General features: G+C 33.4%; 1 protein-coding gene across 3 annotated transcripts in view; it reads right to left on the bottom strand.

The window, feature by feature from the left end:
* The window catches only part of LOC118190710 (plexin-B-like), a 1,029,017-nt gene that overhangs the window by 219,720 nt on the left and 790,087 nt on the right, over window positions 1–19,210 (bottom strand). For all 3 annotated transcript variants that reach the window (XM_085812956.1, XM_085812954.1, XM_085812955.1), the window contains one exon: window positions 18,469–18,504. The gene's annotated coding sequence lies outside the window, so the exon portion shown is untranslated. The remainder of the gene's footprint in view (window positions 1–18,468; window positions 18,505–19,210) is intronic.

Below are 19,210 nucleotides of genomic sequence, written 5' to 3' on the forward strand. Positions count from 1 at the left end.
CCTGAGAAAGGAACACAGCAGTATAAGATGGGAGAAGGGTAGCTGGTTAACCTTCTATTCCGTGAATATTTATAACCATTGAATAATATCCGTGCTCTTGACTTATGGACATACATACAAGTCAAAAAATTATCATAGTTGCGATCAATGATCGCTTAAGTAAAGATCAACTATCACTGCTTCAAAGCTGGAGATTCACGAGAATACTCTAAGGCTTTTGAATACTGAGATTACAGTAAAAAAGTATGCTTTTTGGCATACGCATGTTAATATACTTCATCTATTTCATTGGAAATTAAATCAAAGCCGTAATAAATATTTAAAATATTTTTAGAGGGTTTTTTTCCCCCCCCCCCCATATACTCGAGAAGTTCCAAAAGAACTGGTATGCCAGCCAGCTACTTTATACGTCCTTCATGTAAGAACAGATTGCACAAAAACGGACTCTATGCGGGAGTGCAAGCAATGAACACTATATACTTCCTACACAGTAGTCCATAATTTGTTGTATTTGAAGATATAGGATTTCCATTCTGATTCGCTGCAGAAATTTCAGGTATGTTCGATAGCATTGTGACCTAGTGAATTAGATACCATGGGAAAATTTTAGTCTCAGATTTAATCCTAATTTCTGGTCTCTGAGTGCACTGTCCTGTTAGAATAAGCCTAATTCATAGAATGAATTTCACATAATGGTCACCTGCCAGAAATTTTGTCAAATGTATCAGAGGACTGAATGCCACTTAAACAAAGTCTATATCACTAATAGCACCACAGCTTGCACAAATTCTTATTAACAGGTGGGATTTATAGATTCATGGGATTTTCCCACCCACCGTTTTTTCCGTCTTTATGGAACAGTTTGAAAGGTGACTGGTCAGACCAGCTATTGGTTTCTAGTCAAGTATCTACTGTCCGAACTATTAAGACAAGGCAAGTTGCATAGCTCCCTAATGTACATTCATCAAGGGTCATTCATCGGCTTCTAACATCGATAATGAAGGCATTATTTCAGATTCGGGCATGACGTTTTGTTGAAGGTCCAGCATCGAATTCCTATCTTATTTGAGGTAATGCACAAAGTGAAATTAAGTCTGGTCATGCTCATCCAGTCTTTTTATGGTCATAATATTATCATAAGTTCAAAACTTTGCCAGTAATACTTGCAGTCACAGTTCTTGGAAATATGTGAAAATGCAAACTTCGCCTCCACCTCTGAAATGTTACGACCCATCTTACGAGTTTCAACTATAAGATCGCATTAAAAATGATTTAAGTCTTAAAAATTAGAGCGCTAGAAGCTTCCACAGATATCTATTACGCATTTATCATATCTCATCAATGAATGCAAACATGAATAGGTATAGATAGCGTTATATTGCGGTTGATTCAGCTGATACAAGTTTTTTTGACACTTCAATGTATTTAATAAATATAATTTTATATATTTATCGTAAACCCCTTAAGACAGAGATATTTTAACTTTCCTTCCCACCTCCATAATGCTCTTCTATATCTTTTTAATAGTATGTATATTAATTTCAGCTATCAGTCCACTTACTGATTACAGTTACAGAATGTCCTGAATAAGCAATATCCTACATATTTATGGCTCAGTGGTTAATCTCTGAGCAGAGATAGTTAATACCGATTTCAAAACCAGGTGAACACACATTTTTGGCTGCCTGTTTTTATTATGTGTAATGTGAATACGAACAAACTTTCTATAAAAAATCGTTCACGAAGTTACGCTTTCTGTTAAGCAGACAGCCTTTATGTGCTTTGACATAACTAATTAAACAAGACTCAAAAGTTGATTGCTCAGGAGCAGTCTTTGTTTCTTTTATTTTTGCTTTGACCTCACAAAGTGTTTTCTTATTGCGCTGTTTCGTGAAGGTTAATGAAACAAATGCATACTTGTTCCTTAGAATATTCCGATAGTAAAATATTTAGAAAGCTTACAGTTATTAACTGCAATTTATTAAATAACAGCAATTTTAATGGACAACGTAACCGAAATCACTTTGCGAATACATACCTCTTTTAAGGAAGATCAATAATTATCAAAATGAAAAATATTGAAATTTAGAACATAAGTTGTCAGCCACATTAATGCCACAGCTTTCAGAAGCGCAACTAAGGTAGTACTTAAATGTTCTGTGTTATAAGAAGAATATCAGGTGCTGTAAATGGAAATCAATAGATGGGCCCCTGTATACATCATTAAGGAATGGATCTCTGAGATACAATTACCAACGAACAGAAATTAAAAAATACCGAAATTTTTAATTAATGTTATTAGAGTTTAATGGGTATTATTTACATTTTTCAGTTTGTTACTTAAATGCAAACTAAGCAGTTAATAACAGCCTATCAAAACGTAGAAGCTAATTTCAATATCGTGTCATTAATTGCTTGTGGCTCTTAAAAAGAATGAAACTCTATTATTAAACCGTGATTTTAATTCGAACTTAGGCATTAAGTTTTACGCAAAGAATAGGCAATATACATCTTAAATTTTTTAGAAATAAATCAGTGCTATGAATTTAGCGCAAATAATACGAAAGAAATTAATAAATAAATAAATCATGATATCACGTAATAATTAACTTATTCATATATAACATTAAATATCTATAAAGAAACAAAAATAATAGAAAACTGAAATTCTTTTTGGTCTAAATTTTTCACATAGGTAACTAATAGATTCCAAATACGTAACCAGCATGATTCGTAACAGAAGCTTGGCACCGCTGTCGCTTGTTTAGAGAGAGAGAGGTGGTGATCAAAACAGACGTGAATGCCTGACGTTGGAACGGTTGGTAAATGTTGAAAGTTAATTGCGCTTTGTCTACCTGACCCAATTAGTTTTGTAACTTCACGCACATTCACCGAAATCCAATAACATCCAATAAGCGGCTGAAGCACCAGTGGTGATAAGTTCTTTGTATCATTTTAAGTCTCACTAGCTGCAAAGATTAGCGTTATTTGTTAATTTTTACATTTTTTGGTAATATTTTACGCTCGAAGTCAGGATTACGTAGACAGAAAAGTGGAACAATGAGCCAATGTGAAATTTTGTGTTAAATGAGAAAATAGACCACAGACAACTGAACACAGGTACATTGAACATATATCAGAGTGATTTGAAAAACCTTCCACGAGCATTTTCCCGAAAACATGGAACGAATTCAAGAACTTGTGCACACGGATCATCAGAGGTAGATCAGCGATTCTACAAACACCGATGGTATATACCATGTTCTTGTAAAAAAAAAAAAAAAAAAAAAAAAAAAAAATCGTAACATTAGAAATGAACAAGCAGCTGGTTGCTGCCACTTTTGTGCCCTAACTGGTGACGCCTCAGCAGAGGGAACATCGCGTCGCAGTGTGCCAAGATCTCTTACCCTACCGTCCTTCTTCACATCTAGAACCATGACCGACGACAAGATTCAGCACGAATCGCAAGGTTTTAGATTTACTTATGCAAAATGACCTCGAGGCCGTATTTTAGCGGCGACAAGAACGCTGAAAATAGTGCACTAATGCGCAAAGTGACTATTTTAACGGAAATGTTGTCAAGACTTCAGTAAGTAACGAATTTTTTGTCAACATACCTAGTCCGGGAACTTTTTGATACACTCTTTTACTTTTTTCGAGAAATGTGTTTCAACATGATGCAGCTTTATACTTCTTGCCGAGCAATTAAATGCAATAATTGCTGAAAAAACAGCAGTAGCAGCAAATAACGATAAAAAGAAAATGGAATTTTTCTTCTGTTTTTATACTATTTAAACTATCACATTTACCTAAACAGTTTCTAATGTAGATTTCATACAGATCTTCCAGTATAAGTTTATCTGACTTTAGATGTAATCTTACACCACCTATTGCTAAAAACGCAGGAACACTAAAAGCTCTGGCCTTTTTACTCGAATATCGTTCCCATTTTCTACAGAAAAGATAAAAACAGATTACGTTTTCTGGCGCAAAAATGAAATAATACGTACTGTGCTAAACATAAAAGAACAGCACAACCATAACTAAAAACATAATATTAGATGCAGGAAACAAAATGTTTAACATTACTCATGTTTTTCCACGACAGTGATATATTTAAAAACCAGAAAATTACTCATTCGTTTTCTTTTTAAACAACAGCGTATTTAAATTTTTATGTCCGTGGTAATTGCCAGAACAAGGAGAGTTCTCAGAAGGCATCCCTTTAGTCACCTTCCTCCCACATGGATACTAGAAAAACCAGACGCTGCATGAACTGTCAGTCTAACCCACACATCCATAGACAACAGGGCGACCGCCAAACAAGTCTACACACCATGACGTCCCTAATAAAGCAACCGTTAAACTGCTATTAAAATTTTTATTAAACAAAAAGGTTTGCACACTCGAGATTAAACCAATGAAATCACAGCAAACTGCTTTACCTTTTTGCAAGATAACTTCAGTATTTCTGCATAACCTTGAAAATGAGCATTGTTTATACTGCCACAAACAGTCATATTAGCTGGTATTTCAAATCACTTTCAAAAGACGACGGTTATATCCGACCACTTCCGAACAAAATGTTGAATAAATGAAATAGGAATAAAATGGGGAAAAATTACGTATATAATTTATCTTTTATATATATATATATATAATCCTTAAAAAGCTAATATGAAAAGAGAAGAAAACAACAACAGCCTGTGTGCATCTGCCAAATAAAATGCAACAAATAAATAAAAAACGTATCCATGCACAACAGCGAAGACTTTTGTTTGTTTACTTATTAAAACCTAATGGCTATGTATACTCAATTTCTAGTGGTTAATTTGTAAGACTTTAAGGAAAATATGAACTTAATTTTTAGGAATTAATTTATCTTTAAAAGGATTATGTATTTTTAATGTTTAGTAGTTAATTTATATATCTTTAATAGGATTATATATATAAAATTTCTAGTAGTTAATTTGCGTATTTTGTAAATACTGTCAGCATTTAATTTTTAGTAGTTAATTTCCGTATTTTGTAAGTATTGTCAACATTTAATTTTTAGAAATGAATTTGATATTTCCTAACTGAAGCCGCCAGCATATAAGCCTTTGGCAACATTTGAAATCTTCACATTGCATATTAGGCGTATTAAGTGCGATTAAATCTGGCGACTAAGTGCGCTGGTCACTTTAGCAATGAAGTACCTTTAAAGGTTACGCATACTTAATTTTTTATTGTTATTCTATGCATCTTTAGAAGGATCATGCGCAATTAAAACTTTTAGTAGTTAATTCGTATCCCTTTAAAAAAGTTCTCTAATAATTTTAGCTCATATTATTACGAATTTTTATTTGTATAGATAGATTTCCTACTATAGTACCATACTCTTTCTAACATTTTATTTATTCTTATTAGTGACGCTTACATTTTTTTATTGATGTGATGGAAAAAGAATGGTCTTTGTTCTTATCACCTCTTGAAATAGTACATTATACTGTACATTCGAAACTTAATCAAAGTCCGGCCCAGCTATTTGTTACGTTCTGAGTGAAACTGCAATTTCAAGTGGAGTCCCAAACAAGACGAGATCTGGTATTTCATTTTATTACTTAACTGTTTTTTATTTAATAAATTATTAATTTTTTATTTATCTCTTTATATTTTATTCAGTTTTAATGATTAATTATTTTATTCTTTCTGTCTTTATTTACTAATTTTTGTTCCTCTTCCTTGACAGCCTTACATAATTAAGACACAATAACACGCCGAATAAATACTAATTCAGAAGTCAAACAACAAAAATCAGCGTTATATTTACCAAATTTTCACAGGACTAGTTTCGATGGTTTTACCGAACCACCATCTTCAGCTGCAAAACCGCAAATGAACCAGATAGGAAATAATGATTAGATAAGATAAGAAAGCCTGTACAAGAATAAGCAAGTGGCGCCATCTGTTGGTGAAACCAGAACTAAAACATAATTTCTTTAAAGGCCGAAGGCAAATTTGGATTGGAATTAGGATCGTTAACTAGAACAGAAAGATTTTTATGAATGTGAAATGCCTCTAGAAAATCCAGCTCTCCAATGGAAGATGTTTTTTGAATAATTTTTGCAGCAGAAAAACTGAAAGTGTGGTTTTCGGACCAACAATGTTGAGCAACAGAAGACTTCTGTGTTTCCTTTTTTCTAACATATGCCTCATGTTCCTTGATGCGAAATTTTAAGGCTCTCTTAGTTTGGCCGATGTAAATTAAATCACACTGGCAAGGAATCCTATAAATACCCCAGGAATTCATATCCGGAATGGGGTCCTTGAGTATGGAACTCGGAATTTTATTGATGGGAGAATAAACAAACCGAAAGTTAAATTTCTGCAAAATATGTGAAACTTTATAGCTAATTGATGGAAAGAAGGGAATGACAACAGAATTTTTATAATCTCCTAAAACAAGAGTGTGCCTTTTAGTGTGTTGAGATGAGAATTTTTTAACTGTTTGATTAATAATGTTGGGTGGAAAGCCCCTGTCAATAGCTATTGCTTTTAAATAATTTAGTTCTTCATCAAGGGCTAGTTTGGAGGAGCAAACTTGAAGAGCACGGAAAACATAGGAATAAAATGAAGCTAACTTTTGTTTAGTCGGATGACATGATTTAAAGTGTGGTGGAAGGCAAACCGATGAAGGTTTACGGTAAACCGTAGTACTGAAGTTGGATGTGTTACGTGTGACCAGAATGTCGAGAAACGGAAGAGAATTGCAAGTCTCAAGTTCAAAAGTGAACTGAATAGCAGGATCAATAGAATTCATTGTTGAAAGAACTTTATTTAAATCATCTTTATTACCTTCAAACAGAGTAAAAGTATCGTCTACGTAGCGGAACCATGCCGGGAAGTTTAAAGTTTCAAACAATTTTGATTCATAATAATGCATGTAGATATCAGCCAGGATGGGACTGAGGGGGCTTCCCATGGCTAATCCCTCAGTTTGCTTGTAATATTTATTTTGGAAAACAAAATGTGTTTGTTTCAAACAGAGTTGAGTGAGAGAAATTAGCTCATCAATTTCAATTGAAACAAACACATTTTGTTTTCCAAAATAAATATTACAAGCAAACTGAGGGATTAGCCATGGGAAGCCCCCTCAGTCCCATCCTGGCTGATATCTACATGCATTATTATGAATCAAAATTGTTTGAAACTTTAAACTTCCCGGCATGGTTCCGCTACGTAGACGATACTTTTACTCTGTTTGAAGGTAATAAAGATGATTTAAATAAAGTTCTTTCAACAATGAATTCTATTGATCCTGCTATTCAGTTCACTTTTGAACTTGAGACTTGCAATTCTCTTCCGTTTCTCGACATTCTGGTCACACGTAACACATCCAACTTCAGTACTACGGTTTACCGTAAACCTTCATCGGTTTGCCTTCCACCACACTTTAAATCATGTCATCCGACTAAACAAAAGTTAGCTTCATTTTATTCCTATGTTTTCCGTGCTCTTCAAGTTTGCTCCTCCAAACTAGCCCTTGATGAAGAACTAAATTATTTAAAAGCAATAGCTATTGACAGGGGCTTTCCACCCAACATTATTAATCAAGCAGTTAAAAAATTCTCATCTCAACACACTAAAAGGCACACTCTTGTTTTAGGAGATTATAAAAATTCTGTTGTCATTCCCTTCTTTCCATCAATTAGCTATAAAGTTTCACATATTTTGCAGAAATTTAACTTTCGGTTTGTTTATTCTCCCATCAATAAAATTCCGAGTTCCATACTCAAGGACCCCATTCCGAATATGAATTCCTGGGGTATTTATAGGATTCCTTGCCAGTGTGATTTAATTTACATCGGCCAAACTAAGAGAGCCTTAAAATTTCGCATCAAGGAACATGAGGCATATGTTAGAAAAAAGGAAACACAGAAGTCTTCTGTTGCTCAACATTGTTGGTCCGAAAACCACACTTTCAGTTTTTCTGCTGCAAAAATTATTCAAAAAACATCTTCCATTGGAGAGCTGGATTTTCTAGAGGCATTTCACATTCATAAAAATCTTTCTGTTCTAGTTAACGATCCTAATTCCAATCCAAATTTGTCTTCGGCCTTTAAAGAAATTATGTTTTAGTTCTGGTTTCACCAACAGATGGCGCCACTTGCTTATTCTTGTACAGGCTTTCTTATCTTATCTAATCATTATTTCCTATCTGGTTCATTTGCGGTTTTGCAGCTGAAGATGGTGGTTCGGTAAAACCATCGAAACTAGTCCTGTGAAAATTTGGTAAATATAACGCTGATTTTTGTTGTTTGACTTCTGAATTAGCCTTACATAATGTTCTGATACTTCTAATTTTAGAAGTTAAGACTTCAGAAAACTAGGAAAATTTCTGAAAAAATTCAGATTAAGATATGGTAGTCCATAAAATGATAAACAGGTGAGATGGTTGTGGGAAATAATTTTTTTATCCACACGTTATAAACATAAATTTATAGCATAATAAACAGAACGTTTTGTCGTTTTGTCAATAGAAGCCGTTACGAGTAGTCTTGGAAATTAAGTAGCTGATACTAAAGGGGTATTCTGAGAATAATCGACATTCAAAATTTGTTACTGCGTTAAAGAATGGCTTATGCTTTAGGAAATATTATATTTCTTAAAACATTTTGCTTACACCACCACACGAAAAAACTCCTTAGTTTCTGAAAATACTCAGATAGCTCAGAAATAAAAACTCATATAATAAAAATAGTACCTCAGAAAATAAAAACAATAAATAACATGATGAGTAATCTAATCATTTGAAATTACAATTTCTTAATTTAATGCATTTTTCTTAATCTTTTATTTTTGACTTTTGCTCAACGCCCCAAATTAATAATGTCACTTTAATGACCTTCACCTGTTCCAGAATTCCTTAATTACGACAAAGGTTTTTTTTTTTTTAAATGCTCAAAAAAGGGCTATTAGACTCGAAATGGGATTCTACTTTGGCTCACTGTAAATGGCGTATCGCTTTAAGATTTTTGCTGCCTAATATTATCTCCCTGTATTTTTTTAAAATTAAATAATGAACAATTTATATGCATGTATATGTTCCTCGCACTGTGAACAAACGATGCTAACTAGAACCATCCAGTTTGAAAAAGACAACAGGTAAACGCTCATTAATGAGTAATGAGGAACTGACCTTCATTTATATTAAAACTGGCTTATAATTTTATACCGTGGCTACATTTTAAAATATATATAATATATATATATGTTTAATAAATATACCTAAAACCTACATTAAAGTTCACATCGCAATTCATTAACCTGTTATATTAATATAACCTTAATATTAAACTCAGACAATTATCAAAGCATGATTACTTATTTGGATGCAGATTATCCCAAACGCAGCTGAACTGAGTATACAATGGAGAATGTTTTGATATTATTAATTAATCAGTATAAATAGTACATTGCAGAATGCAACCATTCAACTGTTTATTCACACAATACAAACAGTTATTCTTAGTGATAAATTAATATTTTATTAATTTGTCATCAACTCACAAACGCTGAAAGCTCCATATATTCAAATCACGGATCTGGCTGCATCTTTTCCACTGTTCTTGCTTGAGTATTCCCCAAGCTTTATAGTTAGACAAATAAACCGGACTTATATAGTTAGATAAATACCATACATTTCTGTATACAAATCGAGAATTTTCAACAATTTATTTAAAACTTAAGATCAAAATGATTTACAAATAATTGAAACACAAAAATGATAATATGGATAAAATAACCGGAAGAATGTTATTTTTATTTTATTTCATCCTAATATGTTTCTTAATACTGATATACGACACCAGCAATTTTCTCATCTTGGGCCCAAAGAGACAATTTGCCCAGAAGGGCTATTAATTTCGTTGAATCCCTATTTCATCTTGCTTTTTTTGGGCGTAATATAAAATCTGAAAGCTTCCAGATTTTTTTAAAAGCTTTTTTTTTTTTTTTTTTTCTTTTCCCAGCAATCAGAGGGAGAAATACCACCTTCTTAGCATGCCTTCGTGGTGTAGTGGGCAGGACGCTCGACGTGTATTCGAGAGGTGCGTGGTTCGAGTCCTGGTGAGGGTATTGCTCATTTCTCATCTTTCCTCTTTCGAAATAACCTAATATCTCCACAGTGGCGCCCAAACTATAAAGGTGGTGGATGATCATTCTCCACCACGAGGATTTGGCGACTAAAAGGGGGGAGTATATAAGGTATTTTTCCCGCCTTCTTAGTATGCCTTCATGGTGTAGTGGTCAGGCTCGACGCGTATTCGAGAGGTCCGTAATTCGAGTCTCATTGAGGGCGTTGCTCATTTTCCATCTCTCCTGTTTCGAAATAGCCTAATGTCTCAACAACCTTATATACTCCCCTTTTAAAGGGCGACTGGGGATTAGGGGATACAATCACGTAATCCTGGTGGTGGAGAATCATCATCCACCACCTTTTTTTTCTTTAGTTCGGGCGCCACTGTAGAGTCATTAACACTTTTTTGAAGCAGGAGTCATGAAAAATATGCAATGCCCTCACCGGGGCTCAAACCTCGGACCTCTCGAATACTCACCGAGCGTGCTGACCATTACACCACAAAGGCATGCTAAGAAGGCGGGAAAAATACCTTATAACTATAACAAATCATCATAGGAAATCAAGATTATTTTTCATTTAATATTATGCACTTTTTTCTTATTTGAATACTGGTTTAAGTTACAAAATCATATTTTGACGGATTCTTCAGATAAAATTACTTGAAAATACAGGTGATTTGTCAATGGAATTTTACGGCTAATTATAACATAGTTATCCTTTTTTTGTATGCTTTTCAACTGCTTTCGGCTTAACCGTTTATTTTGCGTTAATTCTAGAGCGTGTACAAGATTTGCGCATTACCTCTAAGCATTTTAAAATGGAAGTTTGCTTTATTATCCAAAAGTGGGCAAAGACACATTTTCATGTCCTTTAAATAGTTTCTTCTAATATTTGAATTATGATATTACTACATAAATTTTATATAAACTATGATATTATTGCTTTATAGCCTGACTACCTCACTGTAAAGTTAACCGTAGGCTTTGTCCCTGGTAAATCAGGAGTTGACTGTCATACCAAAAATTAAATTATGAGAGAAAAAAATAAACATATGCATAAAACATACCTTTTCTCCAATAGTTAAGGCATTCTACATATACATGTACCATAGGTTAATCTATTAAGGCAAAGGAACTCTACCGGCATGTGCTTATGAGAAAGGAAGACGACTAGATGACTTGTGGACGACTTTCTAAGGGTTTTTTTTATTGTCAAAGCCTGCTAGCTACCTAAGGGAGATGCCTTTGAGGAGGACTTTCTAAGGAAAACTGGCTCGTATCCACGTTACACACAGGGAGTACCACGAAAACACCCAGGCAGATAACCTATTCGACGAGATTTAAACCCGAACTGACTACAAGTGTCTAGCCACTCTACCGTAGAGGGTGTAGCAATGGATGGTCACAACTTTAAGGGATTGGGATTGGGATTATTCAATTATGGCAAAGCACATGAGGGCTATCTGCCTAAAGGGAGGGACTGGAGGACTTTCTAAGTGAAATATGGAGGACCTTTCTAAGGGAAACTGGCTCGTATACACGTTACACATGGGAAAAACCACGAAAACGCACATGCAGCCAGCCCGTTCGCGGGTTTCGAACCTCGGACCGAACTACCAGTGTTCAGCTTTTTTACCGCTCGGCCGCTGGTGGGCCCACAACTTTAACGGATGGTAAAACATAGAAAAACAACAATATTCGCAATACAGTGCATAGTGGAATGTGGAATTTCAACGCAGAAACGCAGTAAATACGAAGAATATAAAGAAGAAAAAAGTCATTTTAATTATGGATATTTACAACAATTACAACCACAACGGCGACGGATCTCATTCACGAAACGCTGATTGACTCCCATAAAGATCTTGTCGTAAGAATTAGCGTCGCTTCTGGTGAAGTACGTGACATAGCGGAAATCTTTGAAAGTGTACGTTGTGGTGCATGAATTGTAGTTGGTGGTCCTTCATGTGAACAATTATTATAAATTTCAAACACTGTTTCTTGTAAATATCCGTGATTAAAACGACTTTTCGTTCTCCATTTTCTTTGACTTACTATGTTTCCGAGTTTCATATTCCACCTTGCACTGCATTACGAAGATTGTTACTTTTACCATTCCTATCACCTCTTAAAGTTGTGACTATCGGTTCTGTGACAGTCTGCATTTACAATGAAAAAATTCTTCCAAGATAATTCAATATCTTAACTTTTTTCTCAACCTGCTTTCTGTAAATTGAATATTTTTTTTTTTTAATTGTTGCTGGCGATATGTACTATTTTCGATAAACATAGCTACAATTAATATTACATTAATATATTTACTATACGAATCTTATTCAGATACGCTATACATTACCTTCACAATACCCTTTTTTCCTTAATTTTCAAAATGTATAATGTAAAAGTTATTTCTGATCGTCTAGGAGGCATTCGATTTCGTGATCGAATTAAATAAATGCAAATGAGCATCGCTGATGGCGAACTATTCTCTTTCCTAATTTAGGGAAACACTGTAGCAAACCTTTTAAGAAAATGTACCATTTTTCATACAAATTTTTATTTAACAGCTAATGTTTCTTTTCCTTTGTTTTCGTTCTTAAAAGATTCAGCCCGCATTATTATTTATTTGTAAGTGTATGAGCTACGTATAAGATAATTATTCGAATTCTGATCCATTACAAAAGAGGATGAAACTCATTAAAGCGACCACCAATGAGAAATATTTCGAATAGCAATCGGCCTTTTTATTTCACCCTGGAATCGCGTTTTATCTAATTTATTTTGAATCATTACCCCTTTTCTAATTGCAGCTACGCTCGCGATTGTTCAATAAAATTACTTTTTTCCTCTTTCAGTTGGTTTGTTTTCATCTCGGATCACATTACGTCGGAAACAGAATTAAACAGCTCGTGCTCTCGAAAGCAATCGAAAATTAAGTTGAGAGTAGTTAAGGTCGCTTCCGATATTAATCAGATTAGTTGGAGACTTTGGCGTAATTTTCGAGCACAGAACCATGCCTCAGACCTCAAGAATTTCACACACACTGACAATCATTAAATTTTAATTACTATTAAGCAGAGAACGATTTCGCAGAAAATTTCTCTCTCAGACGCGAAAGTAAATTAATTAGAGAAGGTATTAACCAATTCATTAATTATAATTGCTGAACACCACGCAAGACATTTAGAAAATTTGTAGTCAAGCAAGGGTTGCATTTATTTCATTTTCCATCGCGGAATAGATTTTAAGAATTGATTGCAAAGAATAACAAATGCAATAAAACTTAACATAAGGTCAATAAGTTTTATTTCGATTTTGAATTTTACAACATGAGGCTTCTGTAATAGCAACGTATTGTTTATTTCATGTACCTAAGACCATAGCATATAGTGTGTGTGTGTGTGTGTGTGTGTGATTATGGCAAAGCCTCGAGGGCTATCTGCTTATGAGGAGGGATGCCTTCGTGGAGGACTTTCTAAGGGAAACTGGCTCGTATACAAGTTACACATGGGGAAAACCACGAAAACGCCCATGCAGCCAGCCCGTTCGCGGGATTCGAACCTCGAACCGTACTACCAGTGTTCAGCGTCTTTACCGCTCGGCCGCTGGTGGGCCCATAGCATATAGAAACTGTAACTAAAAAATCATAAAATGAATTATTGGAAAGAAAAATTATCGTATTCTTTCTCCAACTACCATTTGAAGTATTTAGCAGTAAATATCTGTTTTTCATAATGTTGGAAATACGTGTAAATATTGGTGTTTATTTGATTGTAATTTGGTTTTGTGTATTTTGTTGATGTTATGTATTGTTTGTATTTATTAGTTTGTTTAACTGGTGCATTTTATTAAATTTTTAAAGTATTTTTGTTTCTTCTGATATGTAATCAGGCGTTGCGTTTGTAAGTGTTTATTTTGAATACAATATTGCAGATTTGGAGACTCTGATTGGATTGACTTTAAATAGTCAAAACAGCTCAGTTAAAAGACAAGATACAATCAGAAACGCTCCTGACGGGTCTTGGTGATATTTGACAATTTTCCTGCAGCTTGGAGAATTTCTGGAAGTTTCCAGAAAAGATAATTACTTAGCTCAGAAGGTATTTCTCCGGAAGTTTCCAGAAGCGTAAGGCAACGCTATAAATACGGATGAGTTGAAGCAGGGAGTCAGTTCAGTTCACAGAGTTGGCTGAGTGATTCAGTTCAGAATTGTGCGATAACGTTTTAAAGTTCATTGTGTGTGAATGATATCACCGATTTGCGAAATTTCTCGCGTGTGGAACAGAACTTGCTTCATCTCTCTTTCCTTTCTTAAGCTATTTATAATTGTTTACTATGCTGTGAGCTACTATTTATTTCAATCCAGTCGTCTGGAATACGCTGGGCGCGTATTCCAGAGGTCCGTGGTTCGATTCCCGACGAAGACGTTGCTAATTTTTCTTCTTGCCAGCTTCCAAAAATACCTAATGTCTCTACAGAACCAAGAGCTGGTAACAATTTATAGAATTTAAATTTCAAGGAATTGATATATCTTAAAAAGTTGAGCACTAGGCGGAAAGGAAGATAAAGGTAAAATTTACGCAGCTTATTTGAAATACAAATAAAGAAAATCGTCAAACTGTTTTTCAATGCTACAAAATGAAATTTAATAGTATAATGAAGAACACAAAAAAGTATTGATTATTTTTAGTCGCAATTTTTAATCAATTGAAATTCAATTTTTAATCAATGTAAAAAAATACACATGAGACAGCTTGGGGATAAAAAATATTGATGCAATAATTCCGAGTCTAAACTATGGAAATGGAAGCGGTAAGAAGAACAAGTCTCCCACACAACAGCAAGGAAGGCTATGAAGCCGCTTTATGATAACGCGATTATTAGTCGTATTAGTCGTCAGTATCGCAATCCTTTGGTTCCAATTTTCTGTCTAACGCATCTTTAGGGATATTATATTTACAAAAGAAAGAAGGAATAATCCCGAAAGGATCATGGAAGGGGAATCACTACCCTATGTAATATGTAATCTGATTAATGGCAAAATTGAAAATACCTTTCACTCCAAAGCGGAACGTTATATAATTTCAAAATAATTAACGATATATAAATTGAATAGTCTGCTTTGCTTTGAGGCAGGCATTTTAAAATTAATTATTTACTTTTTATGGCATTTATCAAACTGAAAAATGATTTACTTATTATGATGTGATCACTTTCATTTTCTCCTCTCATCTGACATTTGCAAATTTGATATCGCATATGTACATTATTGCACGCACTAGTTTTCATGCTAAGAATATAGCAAACCTTCTCTTAGCTACCATCTCTCTAAGGAAACCATTTCTGAAAGAGACATAAATCAAAATTGTACTAAAATCCTCCTTTCTAAGACGACCACCTCCACTGAAGACTATAATCATCTGGAACCTTGGGAAGTCGTCTTAAACAGGAATTATGGTACTTCTTCATGTCTAGCTCCTTTTGACGAAAGGTTCACTACATGCCACTGATTTTCGATGGCAAATAAGAATTACAAGAATGTAATTTATCAGTTAATATGAGGACATGGCAGTTGTTATATGACGGCCTCGCTGAACTATATATTCTTCTAGGCTTCAAATAATATAAAATTACTTTAAATTTAAAAATAAACTTTAATAAGCTGCACTTCACCTCGAACTTGAACATATTTTGTTTATAATTTCACTTGTATTTAATTTCTGTACTTAAATAACATTAATTATTCAATCTTTTAATACTAGTCAATTAAGTACTGCATTTGCTAAATTGTCACAGCTAAATTATTTCGTATACTGAGAAAAAGAAAGAAAAATATTTTAAACTTAAAATCCCATTTTCAACGTTAATGAAAAAGAAAAATATCTAACTAAAAACTAACAGAAATGTGTATAATCTACTGCTTCAGTTCAAAACAAACTAGAAGAAAATGAATTTTACAATTCAGCTTGTTAAAAATGACTGTCATCTATGTACACAGCAAAAGGCAACCTAATCATACTTGTAAGATCAGCACTTTATTTCATCTTAAAAAATTTTTTTATGTTTTTGATGTCATTTTTTCACTGATTTCATGTATTATTTAAAAATTTTAAAAATGTTCCCTGAATGATTAAAAAAAATTCACAAATATTATGTTTAAATAGCACACGCAATGTAAATCAACTTAAATATACGCATATAAATGTAACGACAGTACAATTTTGAAAGCTCAGATGTAAGAACACTGAGATGTAGATGAGTAGAAATGCTGATTGCGAAGATACTTGATACTTAAAACGTAGATTTCGTAAAGACTACGAACTTGGCAGTCGACGTGGTTTTAATTCCATTTTTTTATTTCAATTCAAATTTGTGGCTACAATTCACTTGACACTCCAATCGTACCTATTTCCAGAACAATTCTGATACTATTTCGGTAGAAGCGAACATAGATGATTGCAGCAGCGTCTTAACAGGATGAAAGCTTAAGCGAAAAGGGGGAGTGTCGCAGCAGTAATGCAGGGAAGAAGGGACAGAATCAAAAAGTTTTGGTTTTACAATTACTTTGATTGGGCAAGAGATAAATGCATTGAGCGTTACGTAAGATCGTATGATTAATTTGAATGACGCAGTTTAGACTTACGGGGCTATTTCTAAGACAGAGAGGGGAAGTCCCCAAACTAAATAAAAAAATAAAAGAGGTTATAGCCAATTAAAATTAGAAGTTTGCTTTCATATATTTTATGTTACACATTCCCCCCCCCCGCCTTCGGAAAGAAAAATGCGGAGCGATAGAGAAGCCTTTTTGAGAGAAAAAGCATTATATGTAAAATATGTAAGATACAACAAAATACGATAGCTGTTTAAAAAATAATAATAATTGGCCTCAAAATTAACATTCTAGATTTGCTCTCCGCCTAAATTCATCTGTTCTCCTGGATTCGAGATCTTTCTATGTTACGTTGCAGATACCTGTCGTCCAATCAAATTAATCGTAAACCAAAACTTTTTCTAACTCGAACTGAAACTATTCACTCCCTTCCTTCTTCCTCTGTGTTGCAGAGCTCTCTTTCGCTTATGCTTCCCTGCCGGCAAAAGCTGCTTTTCCACGCTGCTGCTTATTTGCCTAAGATAACGTCGTACTATGGAACTTATTGTACTCAATTACAGTTAACAAATATCTTGTTTGCAAAAGTGATTTGATATGCGTAAAAAATAAAGATTGTGATTTTTCAAGCTCAGTTGTACTAAGTGAGTCATCATGCTTTTCCACCCAACCCTACCTTCAGCCATGACGGTCTTCTCAGCCATCTACGTAATATCGCAAGCTGTTAAAAGTTCCAGTGCCTTCATCTACGCATTTTAAAATCATAACACACACACATATATATACTCATTTAAAATAATAACACTACTAATAATAAAAGTCTAACAAAAAAGTCTTAAAACGTTATTTAATTGATTTTTATTTCATCTGCTTATTTTTGATCTTAGAAACGTCTTTAGCTGAACTATTACATTACGATGCTGTTACGCTACACAACCATGCATGTATTATAAAATATCCTCGGCTAAATTAGTCTCGCTTTATAGTTGTCCAGGACTGGAAAATAATAAAGTTTTTTTTTTTTTTTTTTTTTTTTTTTTTTAAAGATATTAATGTACGTTTATTTCTAAGTTGATTACAAACAAGGCGTCAGAAAGTAACTTTGAATGAAGTACCATCAGATGGGCGTAACTTTAATGTGTGTTGGACGCAATCTCTATATCATTAAAAATCAGAAAACTTTCACATAGAATTTTATTGAAACTACAACATTTTTATTGTGATCGCACAGCAGAGGCGCACGTTAAACGATCCGCGGGCGCTATAGTGCCCGCAGGCATAGGTTTGGGAAACCCTGCTTTAAGTACTTGAATTACAAACTGATGATTTAAAGGTAATAAATAATTTAAATCTTTATTTTATTTTTCATAATCTAATTAATGACACAATTTTAAATACTTTTAATATGCAGTACATCTAAACAAATTTTTATGAACATTTGTAACATGGTTGTAATTCACAACCGAAGATTAAAACATACATTACCAATATGGTATAGAAACCTTTGATTTTAATTCTTATTATTTTTATTTTACATTTTGTTGCTTTTTTAGTGGCAGCGGCAGCGATATTATGAAAAACAAATTCTTTTTTCTGACAAAAAAAAAAAAAAAAAAAAAAAAAATCATTCAACCACTTTAATCTGTTTAAAAATTCATTCAAACACTATTACATTAAAAAAAAGTTTAAAAAAAGAAGATAAAATATATTGTGACATACAAAAATCTCAGAATACATACCACTTTAATCCAATCAAACTCGCAAACACATAAATCCTACAAAAGAGAAATAAATATAAAATTAATTTTTTGTTTAAAACATATCTAAATCATGCAAAATAAATTCAAATCAAACGCAAAGCTTCAGACACTAAACATGAGAATGGGAAATTTCGATATAAACTGTATTAGTTTATACTTTTTTTTTGTTAATATATTTCAAAAAGAAATATATTAACAACAAACAATGCATTTTTCTTTCGCTTTACCAAATCCTTTCCATAATAGGAAAAGAATTTTATACTTCTAATGATAACACAGAAGCGTCTTGAAATCTAAACAGACAAAAAGTATACCTCCATTCCCCCCCCCACGTTTTTTAAGGGAATAAAAATTATTCTACATGAATTATTTATTTACAGTTAAGTTTACAAGACACTGTCAAAAGTATCATAATTAATTCATCCAGTTATTAAGAATATTTTGTCTTATGATGGAAAGATATAATTAATTTCTTTTTAAAAATGGTTTACAGCATAAAATTTGCATCTTATTTTAGAATTGATCTACTTAGCTTTAACTGATGAATGTTTAATTTACATATGAGATAAAAATGAAAATACATTATAACTAAATATTAGAGAATCAAACAGCTATCAAACAAAAACAAGAAACTTAACGCTATGTTCTTTCTAAAGAATTCAACCTAATCAGGACTCATTGGTGTACATATAACATGCTTAAACTAGCGCCAGTCTCTCTT

Source organism: Stegodyphus dumicola, chromosome 3 (assembly GCF_044657685.1).
Source record: "Stegodyphus dumicola isolate Sdum_Otavi_A_Nest chromosome 3, ASM4465768v1".
NCBI lineage: Eukaryota > Metazoa > Arthropoda > Arachnida > Araneae > Eresidae > Stegodyphus > Stegodyphus dumicola.